The sequence below is a fragment of the Hipposideros armiger genome, unplaced genomic scaffold (genome assembly GCF_001890085.2).
Source record: "Hipposideros armiger isolate ML-2016 unplaced genomic scaffold, ASM189008v1 scaffold_225, whole genome shotgun sequence".
NCBI classification, from domain to species: Eukaryota; Metazoa; Chordata; class Mammalia; order Chiroptera; family Hipposideridae; genus Hipposideros; species Hipposideros armiger.
This window is the reverse complement of record NW_017731575.1, coordinates 2218560-2224069: the sequence shown is the minus strand read 5'-3', so window position 1 is coordinate 2224069 and position 5510 is coordinate 2218560. Positions and strand designations below refer to the sequence as shown.

The window sequence follows — 5510 nt, the reverse complement described above, 5'->3', positions numbered from 1 at the left end:
GCCCCAAGTTGGCACCATCATTGCGCTCTTCCCGGGCAAGTCGGCAGCTCATGACCTCTAACCTCAAGGTGCTGTGTTCAATCTTAGTTGCTGGTGAGCATAGCCACTATCCCATGTGGGAGTCAAACCTGGCAGCCTTGTTGTTAAGAGCGCACGCCCTATCCACTGAGCCATCCAGGTGGCAGCTCAGCTCAAGGTGCCAAGTTCAGTCTTAGTTGCGGGTGGGTGTAGCCCACCATCAAACAGGCAATCTTATTGTTACATCAGCTGAGCCATCCTGCCACCTGTTGGCAACTCAACGACAGCTCAGCTTGGGTGCAGCATCACTGACCCATGTAGGAATTGAACCGGTAGCCCTGTTGCTCACTCTTAACCAACTGAGCAACTTGGCCAGCCTCCCTCCTATGTCTTTTGATTGGAACATTTAATCCATTTATATTGAAAGTAATTGTCGATAAATATGTAGATATTTTCATTTTATTATTCATAATTTTGATTTTTTTTTCCATCTTAAAGAAGTCCCTCTAACATTCCTTGTAACACTGATTTGGTGGTGATGAACTACTTTAGCTTTTTCTTGTCTGGGAAGCCCTTTATCTGTTGTTTGATTTTAAATGATAACCTTGCTGGGTAGAGTGACCTTGGTTGTAGACCTTTGCTTTTCATCACTTTGAATATTTCCTGCCAGTCCCCCCTGGCCTGCAAAGTTTCTGTTGAGCAATCAAGCTGATAGTCTTGGGGGAGCTCCCTTGTAGGTAACTTCCTTTCTCTTGCTACTTTTAAGACTGTATTTGTATTTAACCTTTGACCTTTTAATTATAATGTGTCTAGTTGTGGGCCTGTTTGGGTTCATCTTCTTTGAAAGTCTGCACTTTCTGGGCTTATATGTCTATTTCCTTCACCAGGTTTGGCAAGTTTTCAGTCATTATTTCTTCAAATAGTTTCTCAATTCCTTGTTTTTCTCTTTTCCTCCTGGTAGCCCTATAGCGAATGTTGTTATACTTGATGTTGTCCCAGAGGTCTCTTAAACGACCCTCATTTTTTTGGATTCTTTTTTCTTTTTGCTGCTCTGATTGGGTGTTTTGTGGTATCTTGTCTTACAAATTGCTGATTTGATCCTCTGCTTCATCTAGTCTGCTGGTGGTGATTCCTGGTAGTACATTCTTCATTTCAGTTATTGTATTCTTCACACCTGACTGGTTCCTTTTTATGGTTCCTATGTCCTTTTTTTATGCTTGCTATCTCTTTATTTAAGTTCTTACTAAGTTCCTTGAGCATTCTTATAGCCATCAGTTTGAACGCTGTATCTGGCAGTTTGCTTGCCTCCATTTTGTTTAGTTCTTTTTTCTGGAGTTTTCTTTTATTCTTTCATTTGAGGTGTATTTCTTTGTTTCCTCATTTTGGCTGCCTCCTTGTGTTTGTTTCTATGTATTAGGTAGATTTGCTATGTCTCTCAGTCTTGGCCGGTGGCCATATGTAGTAGGTGCCCTGTGGGGCCCTGGTCACCTGCTCTGGGTGCTCTAGGAGTGTCCCTTGCGTGGGTTGTGTGTGCCTTCTTGTTATAGTTGAACGTTGATTGCTATTGGCACTTCAGTGGGTGAGACTGACCCTCAGGCTGATTGGCTGTAGAGTTTGGCCATATCCACAGCTTACAGGATGCTGTATAGGGGGCTTACCACACTGAGTGGGATTTGCCCCAGTGGGCTCTTGTGCCTACTGAGACTGCCCTTTGTGTGTGCTGCTCATGGGGTTAATTGGGCAGTTCTTTGCTGTGGTCTGAAGCCAACCTCCTAGTATGTTGGTTCTGGGGTGGTGGGCACAGACTACTCTCAGCACTTTGTATGCTTTAGATATTATTCTGTGTATTCATTTCTGGTGATTCATTTTCTCAACTCTGATAATTTCTTTTCTTGCATGTGAAGATCATTACTCAGCCAAAGGCTCAAGGGGACCCTTCTACAGATACCTGTGCTCTCTCACTATGCAGTTCCCTTGCCACTGGTTCTCTATGCCTCAAGTTTCAGCTGTCTTGGCTTCTTTGAACTGTGATTGTTTCCTCAACTTAGGAGGACTGCAGGACTCTGTTCAGGTTCTCCCTCCCTGTCCTGCAGTCTGAAAACTGCCTTCATCAATTGTCACCAGTCACAATTTATTCAGAGATCACAGTTCCATACTGCCTATTGTTTAATGTCTGAAAATCAGTCCTAGGTTTTGCCTTTTCTTGTGTTGTTGAAGGCAGGGCGATAAATTCAGTTTCTGTTATTCCATCTAGAAGCAGAAATCCTTCTGTGTTATTTCCTCTTATCAAAGGTATTTTAAAGTTGGAAAATAACAAGTTTAGAAGAAACTTACAGGCATAGCCTTTATCTTTCATTTCTTTGCTTCCAAAAATAATCTCAGTGTAATCCACTTGCCTGCCAGAAATCCAGGACTTTTTGAATTCAGTTTCATTGACAAGGAATTGAAAATAAAAAAGATGGGCTGGATATGTTTATTGCATGCTGAGTTCTTAATGAATGTGTGTACTTGTCTTCATAAGTATTCCACGGCACAGGCTGATGCTTCTAAGGACCTCCCAGAGGCTGGTCTTATTCTTTGGTTTGATTTGCTTGCTTAAAAGAATGAAGGTTAGCCTGTTCTCCCTGTACCTCCATGAGGGTCCTCTCTGAGGATCTGTTTGTTGAAATATTTGAGTGGCAAGTATGACTGGTGGTATCAGAAAAATTCAGGAAATAAAATTCTGAAAAATGTGTACCAAAGGACCCCTAAGGTCAAAGGGAAGTGAACCTGTCCTCTTGAGAAGGATTGAAGCAGCAAGCTATAAACATTTTGTTGAAGTCTGGTAGATAGATTAAAAAATCCATAAAGGTAATTGTGTATGTTTCATATTTTGAACATGATACACCACAATACTTTGCTTCTCTAGAATCATACACTCGATTTCAAGAGTTGGCCTATGCAGAACCCCACTATTTTCTCCATATCTGTCAGCCACGTGTGAGATTAATCATAGTCATTACTCTCCTCCTCCTTCCATCTTCAGCACTACAGAGGAACAGGGGCAAATAGCTTGTTACTTCATTTTTCAAAAGTTGCCTATACCTGCTCTGCTGGCTTCATGAATGTATGTCTTTTTCATAGCAAGATAATAAACTCCCTATGTCTGCAGTGTTACTTGCATTGCTTCCAGAGGCTAGTATGGTGCTGAAGACAAAAAAGGCACTGAGCATTTAGTGACTTATGAAGTTAGATCAAGTTAGCTGGGAGTTCTGAGTTTTCCTGGAACCATTAAAGATTAATTGATTTTAGTTCATTACTTTTTCTTATTGAGTCCTGCTGTACAGATCTCTCTTCTACCTCTCTGCTTCCTTCCTTGAGCTGGAAGGGGTGCTAGGAGGGGGAGGGGGGATTAGAAGATGGGGTGAGTATTCAAGTCTATATTCCCTGTGTGGCTATGACAGAGGAATGAATCAAACTCTTATTTCTGCTAGCCATCCAAATGTCTTTGTGTGGTAGAGAAGAGCTGGAGTCATTGCTTTCAATTTACTAATGGAAAACAGAGATCCAGAGGGGTTAAGTGATTAATCCATGTTTACTTGGGTAGAGTTGAGAGATGGAGAAGAGGACAGCCACCCCCACNCCCCCTCCCCCATTGTCCTTTTTTTTGAAGTGAATATATCCTCAAGATTTTATTGTCTTCATAATAAAACAAAATATGAAGCTTAGAACTGGATCACTTGGCTCTTTCTATTCTTATCTCCTCTTAGTTCAAAATGTTTACATCTCTTAATAGTCAGCATTCTCTTAGATCTGCAGTTGAGTTCAACACACTCAAGCCTCAATACTATTTTCTTTGTGGTTTTAGCCTTTTTGCGGAACATTGGCTTAGTCTGCCCGCCAGAACCTCTCTACTTCCTGTCATAACACCGCTTTCCCTGTGCACACAGAGAATCCTTGCCCTTCTTGTGCTGTGTCACTTTGTGGTGTGGGTGCTTGCTACACTTACAGAAAGTCCAGTGCTTTTTAGGAATGTTTACCATGTTTGTGAGAGCGATACTGGCATGGAAAGGTATCCTGTTTTTTAATTGGTTTTCTGCTTATTGAGTTTTACAGGTACAACGCTTTTTTAGTCAGTATATATTTTGTAAATATTTTCTCCTAGTCTGTGAGAGAAAAGAAGTCCACCTTGTTTTTGACTTTAGGGTTAAAGCATTTATTTTTTGCTATTAAGCATAATGTTTGCTGTAGGGCTTTTGTAGCTGCTCTTTATCCAGTCAAGGAAGTTTCTATTTTTAGTTTGCTGAGAGATTTTATCATGAATGGATGTTGAATTATGTCAAATGTTCTTTCTGAATCTATTGAGATGAACTTGTGGTTTCTCTTTTTGAGTTTTTAAGATGATGAAAAACATTGATTGGTCTTGAATATTAAACCAATCTTACATTTCTGGGATGAATTCCACTTGGTCATAAGTTATCTTTTTATGTGTTGTGCAATTTGATTTTTTAAACTTTGTTAAAGATTTTATTGTTTATGAGGGATTTTGGTCTGTAATTATTTTTCTTTGTAATATCTTGTCTGGTTTTGGTATTATTGTAATGTTGAGCTCATAAAATAAGATAAAAGACATTCATTTCTCTTTTATTTTTATGAAAAAAATTAGCATAGAATTTGTATTATTTATTCCCCATATGCTTGGAAGAATTCATCAGTGACTTCCTTATGTCAAATTTTCTGTATTTTCTTCATGTGAAGATTTTAAACTATGGATTAGATTTCTTTTCTTTTCTTTTTTTTTTAAGATTTTTATTAAAGATGTAGTTAACGTACAATATTATATTAGTTTCAGGGGTACACCATAGTTATCCAACATTTATATACTTAAAGAAGTGATCACTATGATAAGTCCAGCAACTATCTGATACCGGACTACGCTATCACAATATTATTGATTATATTTCCTATGCTGTACATTACATCCCCATGACATATTTGTTTTATTCCTGGAAATTTAAACCTCTTATTTCCCTTTACTTTTTTTCCCCTTATAAACTTTAGAATTAAAGTTGATAGTCAGTATTATTTTGTATTAATTTCAGGTGTACAACATAGTGGTTAGTATAGAATTTAAGGAGTGATCCCCTGACTCCTCTAGTACCCACCTAGCGCTATGCATAATTACTACCTATCACTGACTATATTCTCTTTGTTCTACTTTATATCCCCATGACTATTTTGTAACTACCAATTTGTACTTCTTAATCCCTCCACTTTTTTCACCCTGTCTCTAACCCCTCTCATCTATCACCCCCAAAAATCTAGTACCCATCTGACACCATACATAGTTATTACAATATTATTGACTATATTCCTTATGCTATACCCTACAGCCCCATGACTATTTTGAAACAACCAGTTTCTACTTTATAATCCTTTCCAGTTTTGCACCCATACTCCCAACCCCCTTCCTATCTGGCAACCATCAAAATGTTTTCTGTACCTATGAGTTT

The 5510-nt window shown here is 38.9% G+C and overlaps 1 pseudogene; it reads right to left on the bottom strand.

Moving 5' to 3' along the window:
* Positions 1-3722: 3722 nt before the first annotated feature.
* LOC109389216 (60S ribosomal protein L36a-like) lies at positions 3723-4040 on the bottom strand (annotated as a pseudogene).
* Positions 4041-5510: the final 1470 nt, after the last annotated feature.